Source organism: Acomys russatus, chromosome 9 (genome assembly GCF_903995435.1).
Source record: "Acomys russatus chromosome 9, mAcoRus1.1, whole genome shotgun sequence".
NCBI classification, from domain to species: Eukaryota; Metazoa; Chordata; class Mammalia; order Rodentia; family Muridae; genus Acomys; species Acomys russatus.
The window spans coordinates 3231137-3253313 of NC_067145.1; the positions used below are offsets into that span (position 1 = coordinate 3231137).

General features: G+C 44.2%; 1 pseudogene; it reads left to right on the forward strand.

The window, feature by feature from the left end:
- Positions 1-3217: 3217 nt before the first annotated feature.
- On the forward strand, positions 3218-12887 carry LOC127193661 (protein PBDC1-like; annotated as a pseudogene).
- The last annotated feature ends 9290 nt before the right edge of the window (positions 12888-22177 follow it).

Here is a 22177-nt window from a genome sequence, read left to right on the forward strand (position 1 = left end):
TCTGGGGTTCCCTAGAGGAACTTCTGCTATATGAGAGGCATCTCCGGATACTGCCACAGGCCACCCTCTGTGAAGCATCTGCCACCAGTGAAAAGGAGCAGCTGTGACATATGGTTACTCTAGAGAATCTTAACCCTTAGATAGTTGGTTTCTCCCTGGGCCTTCTGTGAGGCCCGTTTTACCTACAGGGAAGAGTACAGAGAAACTGGTCTTTGTTGACAGCTCTCAAAGTGTTGGGAGAGGAACAACTTCCAGTGGAATTTTTGGTAAGACTTTGGCCCTAGAAACAGTGCAAAGAAACTCAAAAGAGCTTGGGAGTTCCTGAATGAATAAAGCCCAGCGTTCAGAGTCCCCCTTTGGGGCTTGGTCCAGTGAAAGATGGCTTCGTCTATTTGTGCTTGTTCTGTGTTCTCCAGCACTCCCTTTTTCTCATTTTCTTTCTCTTTTTCTCTTTCTTGATCTTCTGTAAGGTTGCCAGATTTATCAATAGGTTTCCATGACCCCACATTGAGTGTTTATATTTCAAAAGCTAAAGAAGACAGGGACCGTCTAGTGGTTCCAGGGAACGTTAGGATGCAGGTGAAACCCATGGATGCTAAACTGGCTCTTGCCCTTGCTCCTTGGCTTTTGGCTTGGCTACACAAGGCACGTCCTCGGTGTGGACGCCTGGGTGCACTGTAGAAACAATAGTTCCTTTCTGCAATGTTATCATCTAGGTCACATGGGCTCATAAGAATCCAGAATGGTAGCATCATGGTCTGGTTTTGAGTCTATAAACAGATTGTTTTAACATTTCTCAACATGCAGCGTCAAGATACGCGTAGGCCAAATGCATTCCAGCACCGAGACAGAGGCCATGTGGAATAAGGAACAAAACATCAAATTGCGACAAAAGAGACTGAACCTTGCCTGTCACTATCTGCTTGATGATCTAGGACACTGACCTCATGCTCCAGACTCTAGCTATTTCATTACAAAGTGAAGACTTGAAGGTAGATGAACATCCACCTTAACCATCTAGCAGACGCGTTCCCTGGTAGATTTTAGTTCTACACTTTTTTGACTCCAGCGGGTGTTGTACTTTTCTTTCTTCCGTGTCCCTTGACGTATTTTTCTCCTTGACAGCCAGAGTTATTTTGTAGCTGCCATGTTACTCACAGGCTGCATAGTTTCTCAGTCCTGAGTTAAGTCCTGAGCAGATAGGAGGATCTCTGTTTTCTCATCGCTGCAATTACTGCATAGTTGTGGGATGGGATGTGTTTCTGAGTCTTCTCATTTGACGTGTCTTCCTGCTCCTGGCTAACTTCCCAGGCATGTACTTTGGGGAGCACAATCTTGTTCGAATTAGGTCAGCTCTCTTTCTACCATACCTGCTTTCACGTCCCATCCCTCCTGCCTGTGACGCAGGAGTGTGCGCCCCAGGCCTACCATTCTGCACCTAGTAGGAAGGAGGCTTCAATCTGTTTCAGCACTAAACAGTGAGAGGCATTGTTTTAATTAAGCATTTGTATCTAAATAAGGACTTGAGTCTACTGCACTGGCTTCCCAAAGGGCATTTTCCATAAATTTAGAAAGAAAAAAAAAACTATTCCCTTAAAAGACACTAGTAAAGGCATTCTTCTCTTATTAACCTTTGTGAGATCAACCTGCTTTGGGTCTATGGCTGAATCATTAACCTTGCCAAAACATCAGATTTCTCCCATCATACCCTGCTCTCAGTCCCCACTGATGTGTAGAATTCCAGCTTGTTTACCTACTTCTTTTTATCAATGAAGATTTTCTATTCTCTGGCTGTATCTTGCTTTCATATCCTTATTTCAGTTTTCCTATTCTTCAGTAAACATTTCTATCTTTGGGTGCCAGAACAGACTAAAATTTAATTGATTACTCACTAAATAGTAAGTATCAGCTAAGATATTTTTACACTTGATACCTGATTGTATAGCTGAAGAAATAAAAACCCCGAGATACTATAGTATTTCCCAAGTCATTATCAGAAAGCTGGAGTTGTTCTAGGATCTATTGGAGATAAATCCATCATCGTTTGCCCTGAGCCAGCTTGTTGGGGGTAGGTCTGGTGCTTTGTATTCTAATGCTAATTACTGGCCCCCAAGACCTGGTTGCTACCTGGAAGAGCACATCCTCACACACACCTGTCTTTGTTGTGTAAACCTTGCTCTACCTCATTTAAAGTTAATTTGTTAATAAAGATGCTGAAGCCTGTGACTGGGCAGGAAGAGTGGTAGGCAGAGCTTAGGGTCCCAAGCTTGGAGTCCCAGAGGGATCACAAGGCCTGAAGAAGGAGGAAGAGGGAAGAGAAGAGAAGAAGCCAAGCTGTACAAACTATGTGGCATTGCTACCAACCTCTGAGATACCGAGCAAGCACTCTGAAAGCAAGTCAGGTGCCCACTGACTAAGGCTGAAACACAATCCCAGAGCCAAATGGTCCCTTTATTGTGGCACACTGCAAAGAACTGCAGAGCCTGATCTAATAAGAAGTCAAAAGCATATGGTGCTAAGTTCATGAGAGCTTGTGTTTTTTTTTTTAATTCCTTATTCCAAAAAGAAATTTAGCATACTCCATCTGAGCCTTCATGAGTCCTTTTCTTACACGAGAGAATATGGAATAATTTAAAAGACTTTAGTGTTCAAATATATATGGGTTAATAGGGTTTCTTCTTCATTTGCATTTTCTATTGAGTGGAAATTGCAAAATGTATAATTGCTTCTAAGCTCTTTTTAATGAGAATTAAAGTTTTGCCTTCAATGCAAAGGTCCAAGTCATAGTTAGCTGCAAGTGTTTGTGGTGTCCATATATACACAATGCTAGCGTGCTCGCTCTGCCTGCTCATGGAATGATGAAGCCAGCTCGTGACCTGAGACTCTTCTTGGAGACAAACAGTGCATCACAAAGAAACATCTCTCCAGAAGGGAACTGTTGCTGTACACAAGTTACCATGTAAGGAACTGTGTGAATGTACAAAGAAATTCACGTGTCTTTTTTTTTGACAGAAATATTCTTGATAGTATTTCTGACTCAGGCCTGGACAGAAAACAGCACATTTCACATAGCAACAAAACATTAATTTTAAAAGGAACTGTTTGTACACGTATAGAATTGGAAGAGGTGGTGAGTCATCTCGGAACTCAGTGAGTCACACCTTGTGACAGTGACAGCCATTACCATTTCTCAGGGCTTGAAGGGACAAGAAGGAAAATGAGAGCTGCTGGAAACAGCAAAAGCTGTCATGTGAGAGAGAAGGCTTCTGCTTCCAATGTGCCTCTCAGCCCACCAAAGATGGGAGTCAAAAATACCCTGGCATGTCTCTTTCCCACCCTCTCTCCTCTTACTAGTACCATCATTGGCTACAGCCAAAGAAGCCTTTTGCTATACAAACCATGTCTCGGAGTTCAGGGCAGGGTGAAGGAAGACGGAAAAAGACATAGAGAGACAAAGGGAAACTAGCCCAGTGTGGCCCGTAGGTGAGTGCAGTGGGAAGCGTCAGCTGTGTATTCTTTGTTTTGCCTCGGCTTTCCCATGAATTGTCTTGGATATGTGACCAGTGCATAGCTACTCAGGGGGAAATGTGTCTTACATTCCTGTACGAGATCAGATCAGAAATGGCCATCAAAAGGCCAAGCTTAATTGTCTCTGGCAGCTCAGTTCTCATAGCTGACCAGGAGGATCAAGCACATTCTTTTTTTTTTTTTTTTTTTAAAGATTTTATTTTATTTATTATGTATACAATGTTCTGCCTACATGTGAGCCAGCAGGCCAGAAGAGGGCACTAGATCTCATTATAGAAGGTTGTGAGGCAGTATATGGTTGCTGGGAATTGAACTCAGGACCTTTGGAAGAACAGCCAGTGCTCTTAACCTCATAGCCATCTCGTCAGCCCTCAAGCACATTCTGAAGTCATAGAACCTCCCTCCCCGTTATGTTCTAATCTTTATATGTTGAAGATTTAAGGGGCCCAATAAATGGTGTTTCTTTACTTTGCCAACATTATCTATCAGAAGTTGGTTTTCTGGGGATTACACACACACACACACACACACACACACACACACACACACACACAAAATCTCTTACTATTGATGAACTCATATTACGAAGCAAGTAGGCAAGGCAAATTAGTTTGGTGAAGCTGAGAACCTACAGAATGACACCCATGCAGACAGGAAGAAAGGAGGGAACTTGTAGGTCTCCATGGAGGGTCAGGGTCTGCATTGCTCACCTCTCAGACAGTTGAAAACACAGACTTCATGGAGGTGGCCAGATCCCTGAAAGGAAGAAGTAGGAAGATGGCACATGTAGTTGAGCTGGTAGAGGGCTTGTGTAACATGCACAAAATTCTGTATTTAACTCCCAGCATCCCTGCGTAAACCCAAAGGCTGTAGCCCATGCTTGTGGTCCCAGCACTCGGAGGTAGAGGCAGCAGGAACCTGAGTTCAAAGCCATCCTTGACTATGTAGTGAGCACAAGCCAGAGTGGGCTGATCTCAAAACAGAAGGAAGAAACAGTGAACTTCTATCCTTAGCTCCTGGCCTCACCCAGGCTTAAATCTACTTTGTCTCCTGGTGGAAGAATAAGTTATCTGCCAACATTTTTTGGACATTTGAAAATAAATCAGACTGACCCATGGTCCAACCAGCCATCATTCCTTTTCTGGTTGCAGTGTCAGTGGGATTGAATGGGAGAAGGCAAGCCATTGGTCTTCCAGGCTTAGGGAATCAATCGCTGCCTTTTAAACCCTGATTTAACCTCCTAGAACAGGTATTAGACCTCATGAGCTGGTTGGTACAGGTTTGGCTGGCGGGGGGGCGCACGGGGCAAGGGGGCTATGGGGGCAGGTGAGAGACCAGGGCCTCTGTATCTCCTTCTGTCCTCCAGGTGGCAGGAGTACCTTCTGGACTGTTCTGCAGCCTGGGAGAGCCTTGGGCCAAGCCAAACACAACATTGTGAACATGCACAGGAACAGTGTGTGCTTTTCTTGATTCCCAGGAAACCAAATCCTAGCGAAGGTCAGTAGGGTTGACATGCTGCATGTAACCCAAATTTGGGTACGAAGGACAAAGACTGGACCTTGGAACTTCCTCTGGCAAAGGGCGCTTGAGCTGTCTCTTGGGTCCCCCTCTAATTCATTGTTAATTGGTTTCTTTAAACTCTGTTTATTCAGTACTAGGCATTCTTGCTTGGCCTAACTCAAGTACCCACAATAGAAAGCTACTCCAGTCTCCGTGGAAAGGAAGCAGGAGTCGTATATTTATGCTCAGACCCACTGACTCTCCTTCAGGCTCTCTGCACTGCTACATAAGGTTTTAGGCCTCAACAGAGTATCGCCTGCTTAGACTCAGTGTCAGGGACAACCAACATATCTGCAATTTCCGACTTGACCCTTCTCCCTGGAGGTCTGAAGGTTTTTCCCTTCCCTTCACCTTAAGCCTTGCAGGTTTCTGATGCCAGTAATGCATCTCCCCCAGCCAGGCAGCCATGTTAGAAACCCAGGGTTCAGGCCTATCTCACCCACCTCCAGGTTATCACCGAGCCATTTTGTCTCCTTTCTTTCACTGCTCAGACCTACCGTCCTCTTTTCTGTCACTGCCCTCCCTGCTTTCATTCCTGATGTCTCTAATTAAGCTCCCCACTGTGGTGAGAACGGACTCTTTTCAGAAAGCACATCTCTGTCTTGCCCTTCTCTTTAAACCCTTCAATAGCCGCCTGCTAGTCCTGGGAGGAAAAAAAAATGAAATGTACAAAATGGCTCACCAGCTCCTCCTCCAGCCCTTCCTGACCCTCAACCCTCCTCACCAGCTCCTCCTCCAACCCTTCCTGACCCCCCAACCCTCTTCACCAGCTCCTCCTCCAGCCCTTCCTGACCCCCAACCCTCCTCACCAGCTCTTCCTCCAGCCCTTCCTGACCTCCAACCCTCCTGCAGGCTGCTGTCATGTTGGCCCTTGGTCTCCCACTCTTTAGATTCCTGCCTCCTTTTCACCCAAGTGCCAGTGTGAGCAAGAGCCTGCTTGGTCTGTCACTCTTTCTTCCCCTTTGTGCAGATTGATACTTAAGCTTGAGGCTAGCAGGCACTTCCTTGGGGTACCCTTCCTGGCTTTCTGGACAAGATCCAGCCTCCCTTTGATGTCTTTTCATCCTGTAGTCACCAATTAAACGTAGGTGGAGTGTTGGTTATTTGCTAGTTCTTTCATTCAAATGCATTCCACACAGGCAAGTGTAATCTTTATTTTACACATAATGAGTAGCATTTGCAATGCCTGCCTTACAGAGCGGCTGTGTGTGTGTGTGTGTAAATGTGTAACCTATTGCTCCAGACATCTGCTGAGGCGGGACGTCTTTCTGGTGCCACCACTTCCAAGCTCAGCTCTTTCCCCTCCAGGCCAGCCTGGACGCTCAACAACCCAGCTTCCACCAAGGGAGGCCAGCCCTTCCGCTCTGCTCTGCACCCTCACTTGGAAGGGAAGGCTATTCGAGTGGACCTGAAGGCTAAAAGGATCTAACGTAGCAACCGCTCTTCTGAGACTCTACCAACCCCTCTCTGCACCCACAGCTACTTCCTGGAGTTAATCACTTACCCATTGCAGAAACTTTTCTGCACCAAACTGCCAAATTCTGCCCCCTGGTTGGGCAGTTTGTGCCAACTAGAGCTCTGTGGGCTTTCTGCTAGGGAGAGAGGAACTCATGGCTGAGGTCTTGGTTCTATTGCTGTAACTCCTGACCAGCCACTATCTTGTCCAGCTGAGCTGAGAAGCAAGCCCCGCTGCTTCGGAGCTGGCTGCGAGTGACCAGGTCAGCCTGATGAAGCCGAGTCCCACGCACCACATTCACACATTGAGGACTTCTCTGCTGCATGCTGCTCTGCTGAGCCGTGTCTGTGCTTTCTCAAAAGTTTAAAATGCCCACAGTGTGTTCACTGTGAGAATGCACATATGTGTGCAGGTAGGTATCCACAGTGTGAATACACATAAACACACAAACATACAAAATGTGAGAGTGCATATGTGTATGTGCATCCAGTAGGAGTGCATACATGGGGGTCTTTGCTGTAAGCATGAAAGCGCCTACATGTACCCACCGTGTGAGTACACACAGACATATGCATGTCCTGAGGTGTGAGTTTGCATGTGTTCGCAATGTGCAGTCCCATGCGTGTGTGTGCTCACAGTCTGAATCCACATCGTCATCAGGTGTCTGCCCACAGCGAGTGAACATGTGTATAGGTATGTATGTATCCATGAGGTTTGTGTCCATATCTGTTTGCCTGTACCCTAAAGTATCTGGATGTGGGACAGGGTGTACCTACTTTGAGGCAGCTTGCCTCCGTCCCTTCCACAGGCAACCCATAATGGTTTCCAAAGAGATCCTGAAGCAGACACGAGAAAGCATCTCACAGACATGCAACTTCAGGAAACCAAGTAAACCCTAGCGGCTAGAGTCTAAGATCCATCTTTTTGTTTGGACTGAAAGGGTCAGACATTGCTAAAAGGCTCATGGCTTGAGTCACATAGTCCTGGGCCCATGAAATCAGAATGATTCATTTGCCAATTACTGTTTTATGAACTCTGGAGTCACGTTCAAACTTCAACACATATTCTTGTAAAGGAATTCATGTTAATGTAGCAAATGAATGACCAACATTGTTCTATTCAGATAATTTGGTGTTATTAAAAATGCAGCCTTTATTGAATTATTGCTACTGCTAAACATCATATTAACCACATGCTTATTTTATTTAATTTTTAATTTACAGAAGGCAAAATTATGTCATGTGATAAAATTCTGTACACTTAAGAAAAAAAGTTTGTATATTCAGATTTGTTTTTTGTTTTTGTTTTTGTTTTTTTGTTTTTGTTTTTCCAGACAGGGTTTCTCTGTGTAGCCTTGGCTGTCCTATACTCGCTTTGTAGACCAGGCTGGCCTTGAATTCACATTGATCCACCTGCCTCTGCTTCCCAGAGTGCTGGGATTAAAGGCGTGCACCACCATGCCCAGCTATATTCAGTTGTGTTTTTTTTCCTACTTGAATTAATTCTTTTTAATAATCAAATCCATCATCTGATCAGCTAGTCATGTGATTACAAGAAACAGAGAGAATGAACATTTCTCAACTAACCAAAGTATGGAAGGTTAAGGAACTGGCTCCCATGTGCTTGTCCCTGGGGAAGACTGTTTCTCCTGCTTTTGGCATCCTGTGGTTGTCTGTACCTCTTTGTGTAGGCCTAAGCTTCCCGGGCCTTCTCCTAGTCACTAGCACACGTGTGTTGCTGCTGTCCTTGTTCAGCTGAGGTGAACGCTGTCATGTTGGTGAGACCTTACAGCTGTAGCTCTGACCTTCCTAGGTGACAAGGTAACCAAAATTCATAGGGGAAAAGGCCATGAATTTGAAAAAGAGAGCCAAGAGAAGTCTATGAGAGGGTTTGAAGGGAGGAAAAGGAAGTGGGAAATGATGTAATTGTAGTCCCCCAAAAATAAAACCAATAATTACAAAGAATTAGCTCTGGGTCACACAGTGCATAGTGGCAGAGACAAGACTCTGCTCGAGACTATACAGCTTCTTAGAACAATGGTCATCAACTGCAGCATTGGCTGCTTGATAAACAGCCACAGGCATCATCAAAGAGATAGCTGTGTGATTTAATAGCAGAAATAACACTGGGATGTGGTTGGCAAATTACCTTGCCAAACCAAACTGTTCCTAGAAGAAGAGAGCCTGCCTTCTGGAAAACACAAGGGGGTTAACAATAGTAAACACTCCTTTGTGTGCCATGTAATTCCCCAGGTCAAACTGACACCTTCTTATTTTTCTTGCCATTTTTCTTTCTTTCTTTCTTTCTTTCTTTTTTTTTTTTTTTTTTTCATTTTTCTTTTTTCTATTTTCTTTTTCTCTTCTTTCTTTCTTTCTTTCTTCCAGGCAGGGTTTTATTATAAATGACAAGATGGCTTTGAACCCATAATTTTTTAACCTCAGGCTTTCAAGTGCTAGAATTACAGGCCTGAACCCCTACACCCAGCAGTCAACTGGCCACATTGCAGCTCTCTTAGGGGTACAGGAATCACACTATCGTGTCTGAATTATGCTTCCTCACTTCCTTATGACCCCAGAAATTCCAACTTGCAAATGAACTGCTTTTTTTTTTTAAAACTCCTTTACTTCTTTGAAGATTATTCACCCTTTTCCGCCTGTTTTCTCCTTGAGAAATACTTTGGAACCGTGGTTTTTTTGCTACCCCTATTTATAGCTTTCCAGTTTTGGCAGGTACAGGGATGTTTATAAGTGGTTTGTTTTCTTTGCTATATCCAGTGTTGATTTAGTTCACTTTTGCCACCGAAACAATTGGAAGCACTTTCAAGGAAGGCAAAGTCTGTGGGTGACTGATAACATTGTGAAACCCAGATAGTTAAGAGTTTCTTTGGGGCACTCAGGATGGGTAGAAAATATTAGTTATGCTGTAACTTGAATAGTTATCTTTCAGTCCATGTACATAAGCATCTTCTGAATGTTTTCCAGTCATTGTCACTCTGGATTTGAACTCAGGCCTACAAGGGCCTTCTTTCTGAGCCCATGTCTAATGCTTGAGTTCTAACCAACCTCGACTACGGGCAAAAAGCAAACATCAGAGCTTCTTTTGTTTGGAAAAGCTACCTGGAATGTCTAGAGTTTGTTTCAATAAATGGCTGAACTAAATAAATATAATTGAAACCCACTAGAATTATAGGCATCTTCCCATCTGGCATGTTTTTATGGGTGGTATAATTTTTTTTTTTTTTTCAGAAAATGTCCACCCCATCCCTCCCTATAATTTGTGGGCCTTGAGAAAGGTCACAGTTTGCCCCATAAGTGCAAAGGACAAGCCGGCTTGGGGACATCTCACTCTCACTTGACTCTTGGTCCTCATCTTGGTGCTACAGGGAGCACAGACCACAAGACATACAGACCCCTCCTCCCCCTACGAACAGAGAGATATAGACTTCTAACTTCAAAGGCATCAGGGAAGACTGCACTGTCCGTGAGACGAAGTGGCTTCCAGTAAACCTCCCCAGGGACAAGAGAAGAATGTGACTCTTGGGCCAGTGAGATGGCTCGGTGGGTAGAGGCCTGTGCCAAGTCAAGCCTGAGACATTGAGTTCAACCCCTGGGATCCACACGGTGGAATCAGATGAGCACCTTTCATAAGTCGTCCTCAGATCTCCACACTTGTCTCATGGCATGCTCCCACCCCCCTCTCCCCTCCACACTACAGAAATAGTTTTAGTTTCTTGTTTTGTTTTTAAGATAGAACAGAACAATACCACAGTTCTTAAAGACTAGGGAACCCTTACATGGCCTCACCCATTGTAGAGGATGACAGGAAGTAGATCTGAGGCATTTCCAAGTACATCCTCACTGTCACCACCACCATTCCCTCTCTTTCTTTGTCCGTGTTCACTGGATTTATTCCCTCCACCTCCTCTTTCTTTTGATAAGCTCTCATGTGTCCCAAGATGGTGAGGAACTTGCTATATAACTAAGGGTGACCTTGAACTTCTGGTCTTTTCCCCTCCTGATGGAGTTAAAGATATGCACCAACATTCCCAGCTTTGTGAGACTCTGAGGTTTGAACTCAGGGCTTCATTCATGCAAGGCAAATACTCTGACCCAATGAGGGTCTTGGACTGTTCTAGAACTTACAGCAGCCCTCTTTCCTCAGCCTCATCAGTGTTAGGATTATACGTATGAACATTATACCCAGCTTCTTCTTTCCAACAATTACACTGAATTTATTTTGGAAATTTTCCCAACTCTGACCTGGCATAATTGAAAAATAAAAATTGTACAGGCATATGATGTGATGTTTTGATGTGTGTATACCTTACAGACTTACTAAATCAAGCAAATTGTAGCATATTGGGGTACACAGCTCTAACCCCAGCACCCCTGAAGTAAAGGTGAGGGCATTAGGAATTCTTAGCCAGCCCGAGACACATGAGGTTTTTCTCAAACAAACATACACAAAGGAATAAAACCAATTAAAATATTCTTCATCTTACATACATTCTCCTCTTTTTGTGTCTGTTTTTACTTGTTTTTTCATCTGTGAAGATGTGTGTGCGCACGTGCCATAATGCAAATGCAGAGGCCAGAGGAGGGACAACCTGTGAAGACTGCTTCCGTCCCTCCACCATGCGGTGCCCAGAGACTGGATTCAGGTTGTTGCGCATGACATCTCTATCCACTCAGCCATCCCATCTGCCCTCTTCTTTCGTCTTTTATTGTAAAACATTTAACTGATTGAATAGTGTACATATTCCCCTTTATAAGACGATAAATACATTGCTTTAATAAACGCTGTTTCCTGTGTCCCATCAACCTGTTTTTTCCTTTTTCTCCCTGCCATCATTTATTGGAGAAGCCCAGTCAATTACCATACATTCATTTGTCTCTCCATGGCTACATGTATTATATGAAGACTAAGGGTTGGAAAACTTTTACATGAAAGCTCACTTATGAAATGAGAAAGAACTCTAAGAGTTAAGGAAGACTTTGTTTTGTTTGTTTTTTATTTTGTTTTGTTTTATTTTTTAAGAGAGAGAAAACATAAAGTACTGACTTGCTCTGGGAAGGACTTATAAAGAGTCTCTTAAATGGCCCATTTTTGGGGCTTTAATGCTGTTAGTGTTTCTGCTAAGACACTCCCCCTTCAATAGGCGAGGGGTGGGAGTGTGTGTGTGGCAAATCCCCATTCCAAAAAGTAAATCTCTACACAGTGACTACGCTCATCTTGCGATTCCTTGACTAAGTTAACTGAGATACATGGAGGTCTGCTGTCACCATCTTCCAATCCTTTCACTTCATGAGCATGCAGGCAGTACTGGTGGTGGTGGTGGTGGTGGTGGTGGTGGACATGGGCGGGGACAGGAGAAGAAAAAGGTCCATCTAATCAGTCATAGTGACGGCAATTTTCTGTTAAAGCCAGCTCCCAGTCCCCTTGCCTGCCAATCTTGCGGCTGCTGACCAGAGCTGTGGAATAGCTGGAAAAAATCCTCCTGTTTTAGCTACTCCCATAGAATCTCCTTCGTGTTTGCTAAAAGTTAGACTCACTGTGCTGGAGACAGCGTTCTTCATGCAGAAGAGGGAGCTACTTAAGAAGCAGCAAGAGAGCCAGGCAGTGGTGGCACATGCCTTTAATGCCAGCACTCGGGAGGCAGAGGCAAGCGAATCTCTGTGAGTTCGAGGCCAGCCTGGTCTACAACGCGAGTCCAGTACAGCCAAGGCTACACAGAGAAACCAAGATGCGGGAAGAGGAAGTCGTATTAACTGGTCTGTGAAGAGCCAGTTTCTGGGGAAGTGGTATCCGTTGCCCATGCTCTTTCTCTCTCCTATGACAAGACCCTGATATGGAAATGGCTTGGGCCATTTGAGCAATGCAGCATGCCAAAGTCTATTACAAGCTGATATCATCAGTGGACCCAGAGTTCCTGAAACTCACCAAAGTAGATGACCAAATCTACTCTGAGTTCTGTGAGCGTTTTGAGAAGCTCAGGGTCGATGTATTGGACCCAGAAGAGCTCAAATCTGAATCAGCTATAGAGAAGTGGAGGCCATTCTCCTTAAAATTTGAAGGGATCGTAGAAGATTACAACTATGCGACTTGGCTGCAGCTGGATTGTTCCCAGGGCTCCATGGAGGAGAAAACCATCTTTGCACACAGGATTCAATTGTTTGCAGCTGAAATCGCTCGGAACCAGGGAGGCTATAACAAAGCAGGTTCCTTCAGTGCTCAGGACAAAGAAGGAGAGAAGGGGGCTGACAATAAAGAAGAGGAAGCTGAGAAAGCTGCTGATAGTGGAAGAGAAAAAGAGGAAGGAGCCAACAGAGAAGGAGAAAAGTAGAAAACTGACTAGGGAGAAGAAAGCCCAGAGCAGTGGCTCAGCTGAACCCACGAGAACCAGGTGCTATGGCACAGACTCCTGCAATTAAATGACTGCCCTTGTGCAAATGGAGGGCTCAGAAGGGAAGCTACTCTGGGTGTAACAGCCTAAACACAATTAGTGGAGTCTTAGTTAATTGCTGCTCAACTCCCTGTTTCTTGGCTGTAACTGTGGTTGAAGTAAGACAGTTTGTAAATAAATTCCTTTGAAGGAGGAGGAGGAGGAGGAGGAGGAGGAGGAGAAGAAGAAGAAGAAGAAGAAGAAGAAGAAGAAGAAGAAGAAGAAGAAGAAGAAGAAGAAGAAGAAGAAGAAGAAGAAGAAGAAAGACTCCTCCAAAGGAGGGTTTATAAGAAGAATTTGGAGATGTTCGTCTGTGGCCCATAGCCACAGAGAAGAATTCCAGGAAAGGAAGAGAAAGGAAAAGCACTATTTCCATTTTACTCCTAATCCAGAAGCTGGGATGGAGCCGATGTACCGTCATCCGCCTCCCTCACTGGGCTGTGGCATTCCATAGGGTGAGGGACACATCACCATTAGGAAGCTTCACATTCCAGGACACAGAGCTGGCTGGTCTGGCCCACAGGGGTCATGAACATTCAGCTCCTTCCTTAAGGAACTAAAATGAGACTGTGGAGAGGGTGTGGCATCTGTTTTGGGGCCACAATGGGCATTTTATTTCTCCCTTGTATAATGTACCCTTTGCTGCTTGGCCCAGTGCTTGTTTTTATGTAGACTTGACCTTAGTTCCAGCCTTGAACAACTAAAATAGAATGAACTCACTATAAGCTACTTCAAAAAACCTGGCCTTAAAAGTACATGAAAATATAAGACAAAGGCAGGAAAACGAACTGGGCTCTGGCTTCAGGCAGAGACGCACAGAGCGTCTCCGGCTGAGTTAAAATATCAGCTTCGTGAATATTAGATTCCACCCTAGGCTGATTATTTCTGCAGGGAGTGCTGCCTCTATCGATTGCTAGAGTGGAACGTCGAAGGGCATTATATTACAATCTGTCTCTAAATGGCTTTTCAGAAATTTCCTGTAACTCAGCGGCAGAAGTTATGCAGGGAACTGAGAGTGAGGAGAGATTAGACAGTGGAACTGCAGCAGCTGCTTGCACAGGCAGAAGGGGTAGAGCATGTAGAAGGGAGCTTGGATAGGCTTTCTTAGGAAGGAACCCCAGCTTCAGCTTATTATCACCCCCCAAATAATAAGGGACATGCTAGAAATCATGTTGAGTCCTGTAGGAAGGCAAGCTGACAGACAGGGCTTGTGTCTCTAAGGCACAAAGTATCTTAAAGATACCTGGGTAGCAGAGTCTCTTGGGTCATGGGGCTCCCCTTACTTTTCTCACCTTCATCCACTGCCCTCTAGATGGTCTTATCTAAACCTCACCTCCTCCAGGAACCCCCCACCTCTCTGCAGACATTGTTTTTCATGGTGCTGAGCACCATTTGTATGGTAATTTCTAATAATTTTACACACTTATTATATTTCATAATCAAGAGACCAAGGTAAGGGTATGTTCTACATACTGAATGTCTTTGAAAGAGAATTATAATAGTGCATTACGTATCAATTAGCCTCTATATGGATCCCCTGACCTTGATCATACATTAATTAATCAAAATGGATAATCTCTGCTGATATATGATAGACGCTCCAGCTCAGCTTAAACACTGGATGAATTTATTGACTCAACACAAGTAAAAGTTCTAGTTGTATGACTGATTTAAAGTAAGATTCAAAGATGGATGAGATGGCTCAGTGAGTAAAGGCCCCACTGCCAAGCCTAATGACCAGAGTTGAACCTCAAAACCCACAGGGTGAAAGAGAAGAAGTGACTGTCACAAGTTGTCTAGGCCCTCCATGGATGCCATGCCATGCCCAGCTTCAGCCCCAAATAATAAGACTAATGTAACACATTTCTTTTTTTTTTTTTTTAATGATTCTTCCTTCTCTCTGCTTTATTATGTATGAAACTGGCTTATCCTGTAATTTTCATAGGTACAAGATGGCAGCTGGCAACTCCAGGGACAAAATGTCCACCTTTATCTACAATCCCATCCCCAGCCCTCATGATCATTCTGTTTGGGGTAGCTTGAGTTGTTTGTACATCCTTAATGATCCTGTGGACAGGACTAGCCTGACTGTTGTGGAGCCACAGGTCCCCAACCCAACATTAGCAAAGTCAAAAGTAGTGTATGACAGTAACAATGCTGGGACATTCTGTGTTGGATAACTCCCACAGTCTGCATTTTTTTTTTCTTCCCAAGACAGGGTTTCTCTGTGTAGCCTTGGCTGTCCTGGACTCACTTTGTAGACCAGGCTGTCCTCGAACTCACAGTGATCCACCGTGAAGAGTTTGTTTGTCTACATGTGGAAGTTGACATTATTTTACATTCACACACCACTGTCTTAGTCTATATTCAGCCTCGACAACAGAGTATGTCAGATGGAGTAATTTATAACAGAAATGAATTTCCTTTTCACAACTCTGGAGACAAGTCTCCGTGTTGCCACAACTCCTGGGCATGATGGTTCCCTCCTATTCGCTGTCCATCGCCACAATTTGGACTTCACAAGAAAAAGAAGTGCAGAGGAAGAAAGAGGAAATTAGAAAAGGTAGAAGGAAGAGTGAAGGAAATGGGGGTAGGGAAGGAGAAAGGAGGAAGAAACAAATGTATTTAGCTACTAAATTAACACAAACATCTGTGGTGCTTTAACATTCACACAAGCTAGGGACACTTCCTAGACCATCCTGGTGAGTCCCACACTAAGAGTGTAGTGAAGACCTGACACCATTTGCAATTACTACAAGTTCCTACATATTTCTGAGTGAGTGGTTGGATCCTTGAGGTGACATTTCCTTCTAATATGAAGCCTTGTAACTCTTGATCTCATTTTTAAACTACAGAGATGCCGCATCCCAAAGATTTCACTGATGTATTTCTATTTTCTGTGAGACCTAGGGTCACTCCTGCTCTCTGTCATAAGCCTTTGGCCAATGAAAGAAGTAGAATTCACTTTCAGTTTGTGTGATGGACAAGCAAAGCCAGTTGAAAATGATAGAAAAGAGTGCACAAAGAAAATCTTCCTATCTCCCATGCCCCCCAAAAGATATCCCCCCAAAAGTTTGCACAGAGTCAGCCTAGGGAGATGGCTGAGTTGATAAAGCACAGACCGCACAAGCATGGAGATCTGAGCTCAGGTCTTCAGTACCCACATAAAACCAGGCAGAGAGGTGTACATCTTTAATCCCAGTGCCAGGAGGATGAGCAGTGACAGGATTATTGCTGGAACTCACTAGCTAGGTAGTCTGACAAACCAGTATGCTCTGGGCTCAATGGCAGACGTTCTAAGAAAAGAAGGTGGAGAAAGACCAAGGATGACACCTGGCATACACTTCTGGCTTCCACATGCAGGTGTACACATGTATAAGTACACCTATATGCCCAGGTGCACATACCCACATAAACACAGACATATGTACATGCGTGCATACGTACATACATACATACATACATCACACATTCAGAAGGAGAGAGCGGGAGAGAGAGAGAGAGATTGATTTAATAAATAGTAAATTTCTTTGTTTGGCCTTCTAAGATAGTTCAGTTCTCCACAGACATTTCTGGACTTTGTTTACTTTGTTCCAGAAGGGCAGATTTAATCCTGGGCAGCTTCTTTACACTTGGATAAGAATGCAGTGTGCTTGCTCACCTGCTCAGAAGAGCACTTTGGTATGAAGAGCTCTGAAGCACACTTCTCCACAGTGCCTTATTCAAACCACTGTGCTGAGAGACCCGTGTGTTTGGAGTGGTGCTGTCTGTGTGGAGGGAATCTTATCGGACGTGAGGTACTGGTGTTCCAAAGATAAGCAACATCTAACTGTTTCACCTTCAGGGGAACTTGAAGGGGCAAGAACACATCTCTGTCTTCTGGATGGAAAGCGCTGCATCTTCTGGAACTGGAGCCTGTGTAACTCACACGCAGGACTAAGGACTGCTATAAGAGCAGGTGTATTCTTCTTGTCAAGTACCCCAGCATAAAACTATTCCCACATTCTTGGTATCGTGCCTTTTGAATGCAGGACAACTGCCTTCTTCCAAAACTGTATGGAAGGAGTACATCAGAAAAGCAGAATCAGAAAATTCCTTTGTATCTAATGTTTGGTCAAGATAAGCCAGAGGCCTTTGCAGCACCTAGCTGCTAAAAGATTATTAAAGACTTCACTTCTTTTTTCTTCCTCTAGCTAGTGTGAACATTGAACTCAGGTCTTTGCATCTGTGAGGCAAGTGCTTTGCTTCTGAACTATAGTCCTAGCCCTGATGAAAAAATAAATGATTTAAGAATTAAGCAGTTGTTTCTGAAGAGTACAGCAAACTAAAGATTTTTACAGTAGGTACTAATGTGATTTAAGTTCTCTCTCTCTCTCTCTCTCTCTCTCTCTCTCTCTCTCTCTCTCTCTCTCTCTCTCTCTCACACACACACACACACACACACATACAATTAATCGGAATAGTGACCTAGATACGTGATGGTTTGGATTGCAAATGTATGAGTCTATGTCATCACTCACAGCATCCAATGCGCCTTGAGTGATGCAGCCAGCCACCACTCACAGCTTGCTGCAGCCTAATTTAAGTAAGGGAGCAGTAACAGGGTCATGTCGGGTTTTTGAGGAGTCTAAGGAGACTGAGAACTCTATCATCAAAACCAAACACATCAACACCCAGAAATCAAGGCCTCAGCTGTGACTCTGGGGAAGGTACTGTAGCCAGTAACATGTGGTTAAGACAGTTTGAAAATATGCTGGCCTAGACCGTAGAATCCAGTCACCACGAGAAGCAAAGCACAAGGGACCATTCTCTAACTTGCCCTCAGTTGAAAGGCGTCACCATAGCTACCTTTGGGACCAAGGATGCTCATCCCAACCCACCACCACCCACAGACCATAGGATATGCTCTACTTCCCTAGGGAGTTGGCAAGAAGCACGGCGGGTGTGTTCCCTAGCTTTCAGTGGGATGGCTGGGACCTTCTATTTCTTTAATTCTTGAAGAATTCTGAAAAGGGGGTGGGGGGGGGGGAGTAATCCAAATTCAAGCTTGAATGATTGTACTATGACTGTGGCCATAAGTTTTCATAAGTGACATGCAAAGTAGCACAGCTGTCACTTGTACATGCCCTCCAATAGAAGGATTAATCTAGGTTTTTACAAACTATTTCTATCCACATACACAAAACAAGTGTGCAGTCAATCAAACTTGCCCCTCTCCATCTCTGCTTTGTCCTGGATGCTTCCCAAGACTCATCGACACTAAGTGTTTAAATATAAAGATGGCACAATAGATTCTATTTTCATGGATGTAAACTGGACTCTAATTAATACACCAGAGCTGAGTCATTTTGGTTTTTTCAGGCACGTGAATGGAAATGCCATCCCCCTTAGTGGTGACACGTGGCCCATTAATTGCTGTGTAGTTGCTTCTTTTTGGGGGGAGTGGAGGTGGAGTAGAAAAGAAACAACACTCAGAGGTAAAACTGCCAGAACCTCCAAGGCCATAAGAAACAGGACAGCCCGGGAAGTTGCCAGCCTTGCCCAATGTCAGGAATCCAGGAGTCAGCCATTTTCCTCTCATGGTGAAGAGGGGCTCCTTTGTTATAATTCAAGGCTGCTACTGCACTCCCCACACTGCCTCTCCTCCCCACACAGCCTCTCCTCCTCACCCTCCACATGCACTCCCCACACTGCCTCTCCTCCCCACACAGCCTCTCCTCCCCACCCTCCACATGCACTCCCCATACTGCCTCTCCTCTCCACACTGCCTCTCCTCCCCACCCTCCACATGCACTCCCCACACTGCCTCTCCTCCCCACCCTCCACATGCACTCCCCACACTGCCTCTCCTCCCCACACAGCCTCTCCTCCCCACCCTCCACATGCACTCCCCACACTGCCTCTCCTCCCCACCCTCCACAGTGCTCATTTCCTCCCCATCTCCAACCCTCAAACCCATCACCACCTTTTCCCACAGGCCCACAGAGGGTTCCACCTACTTGGTATCAGGCAACATGAGAGGCATCAAAGGGGAACTCTGGTGATGCCAGCAGGTGCTGCCTTGCCCAGGGTGTGAATCAGTATCCATCTTTTCCTGGGACCCGAAGTACCCAAGGAGGAAGTATTTGTCCTCAAGTTTTAGGAAAATTCTCCATTAGGGGCTGGGGACCGCATCTTTGATGGCTATTCTACGATGTCAGCTTGACTGAATCTGGCATTAACTAAAACCCAAAAATGGCGGGGCACACCTGTGCGGGACTTTTGCTGAATTGCATCATTTGAAGTGGGAAGGCCCACTTCTAATCTGGATCTTTGAGGCGTGAAGGCACACCTTTAATCCAGATTTTTTTTTTTGAGTTGGGAGGCCACCTCTAAATCCTGGCCACACCTTCTATGGCATCTTATGTAAAGAACATTGAAGAGGGAAGCTGTCACCCACTTCCTCCCATCCTCACTAGCGTTCAAGCCTTTGGGATTCTGGCATATATTCAAGACCAGCTGAGACATCTAGCCTTGTATACTGAGCAATTACTGAATTATTGGGCCTTCCGCCATTGTTGGATTAGCTGGACCACAGCCTGTAAATCGTTCTAATAAATACCCTTCAGATAGATGATAGATAGATAGATAGATGATAGATAGATAGATAGATAGATAGATAGATAGATAGATAGATAGATAGATAGATAGATAAGACAGATTCATTCTATACACTCTGCTACTCTAGGGAACTCTGACTAATACTCCATCCTTCCCTGTCTTTAGGAAGTTGAACCTTTCATAACTTCTGTTTTTCTCTACGCCTTCTACTTACAAAAGAATGCCATCAGATTTCTCCTACTTTTACAAAATCAAAAACAGGCATTCCCCAAGATGTTCACTTGCTTTTAATGGGTTATCTTCACTTGTTCAGAATGTTTTCTTTTTTTTTAATTTGTGTGTGTACCCATGTATGCGTATAAGTGGGTGCACATGTGTGGAGGTTGGAGGACAACCTCAGGCGCCATTCCTTGAGTGTGGCTCCACCTTATTTCATTGGACAGAATTGCTTATCAGCATGGAACTTGCCCATTGGGCTGGCAGTGAGCCCCAAAGATCCTGCAGTGTCCATCTCACTGGTGTTGGGACTACAAGCATCCACCACCACTCCAGGTTTATTTTACACAGGTTCTGAGGACTGAGTTTAGGCCCTCGTGCTTGCAACATAAGCACTGAATTGGCTGAGCTGTCTCCCAAGTACAACAAGTGACACCTGCTAACTCCTCTTCCTCATTTTCACTTCATCTTTATAGAAATTTTTGTCACTAAGAGCTTCCTAGTGGCCCATCCAATGTGTACACATTTGTCTTGGCCTTTTTTGAACTTTCCATTGAGTGGGACACTCTGTTTTTCATGTTTTTATTACATCTATTTATTTGTTTGTTTTTTTATCTATTTATTTGGGGAAGGGGTGTGAGCATGCTATGGCACTCATGTAAGGGTCAGAGAATTGTTTTAGGGAGTCAGCTCTATCTTTCCACCCACCAAGTGGAGTGTGGGGATTAAACTCAGGTCATGGCTTGACAACAAGTGCCTCTCTCCCCCTCCCACCACCCCCCCCCGGTGCCACACCCTCTGCCCCCCAGCATCAACTCGCTGCTCTGGTCTTGAATACATTCTTCCAGCCCACAGCTGTTGTCTCTGACTTCCTCTTACACCCTTGGCTACTGTGCGTGCTTCCCTCTTGTCTCTATTTCCCTATAAATGGGAGAGTCCCCTGGGGATCCATTCTGATCATTTTTCAGTCTTATTTTTTTAATCAAGCAAACAAACAAAAATCCAAAACGTTTTCATTATGTTTTTATCGAAACCACTTTTTTCATAAGATATGTTCTGGTCATGGTTTCCTCTCTTTCATGTCCCCTAAGACCCTCCTACACAGACCCATCCATCCAACTCCGTGCTTTCTTTCTCTTATTTTTAGAAAACAAACAGGCAAGTAAAAACAAAATAACTACAACAACAAAATCCAGAGTTTTTAAAAAATAATTTATTTTTATTTTGCTGTGCATTGGTGGTTTGCCTGCATGTGTGTCTGTATGAGAGTGTCAGAGCCCCTGGAACTGGAGTTACAAACAGTTGTGAGCTGCCATGTGGGTGCTGGGAAATGAACCCACGTTCTTTGGAAGGGTAGCTAGCGCCCTTAACTTCTGTGCCATCCCTCCAGCACCCAAATCCAGAATTTTAAAATTGGAAAAAAGAGAAAGAAACATAATCACACAGAGACACATGCACAAAGAAAAACAAACCTATAAAAACACAAAACCAGAAACTATAATACACCTGCGAAAGACTAGTAGACACAAAATATCCAAACAAATCAATATAAGACAAAAAAAACCTCCAAAAATATCATTGAGTTTGTTGTGTTGGTCATCTGCGGTTGGACATGAGGCCTACCTTTAAGTTTTATATGTTGCTCTCAGAGGAGCGTGTGTGTGTGTGTGTGTGTGTGTGTGTGTGTGTGTGTGTGTGTGTGTGTGTGTGTGTTCAAATACATCTAATTATTTCACTCTCCTTTAAAATTCTCCAAGATCTCTTCACTGCCTTCAAAGTGAATGTTGTAACCCTGCTTTGATCTTTCTCAGCCTGCCCTAACTAGACTAACACAAGCCTCATCCATTCATACTTCCTAAAAATTTCTGGCAATTACCCAGGCTAACTTCATTTTCACTTCTTTCCACATCTTAAAATACACTATTGATTTTGCTTAGAGCACAGTCTTTTACTCATCTTACCAGGCAAATTCTAAGACTCTCTCCCAATCTCAGTAACTATATCTATCACAGATTTTAACAACTCACATTTCAATTCTATTAACATGGCTGAGTTCAAGACAAGACTTCTTTTGTTATGTCTGTTTTCCTATTGTATAACGTAGTACATACTTGAGCAGTAAATTCACTTGCTGGCTGGAAGGGTGAAGTGGGACTTCTTATTCTCCCAGGTCCCAGACCTTGCATCTACCTAAACCAAGCTCAACACACAGGTTGTCTTATCAAATCTGAAGATAATTTTTCTAAGCCAACAGACCCACACTTACAAAAGGAGGAGCATCAGTTGTGAGTCTGTAAAAGAAATGTGGCTCCTGTTGGTTCAAACATGTTTGTTATGCCTTGCTGGTTGTCTTGGAAATGAATTACAGCCTTGGG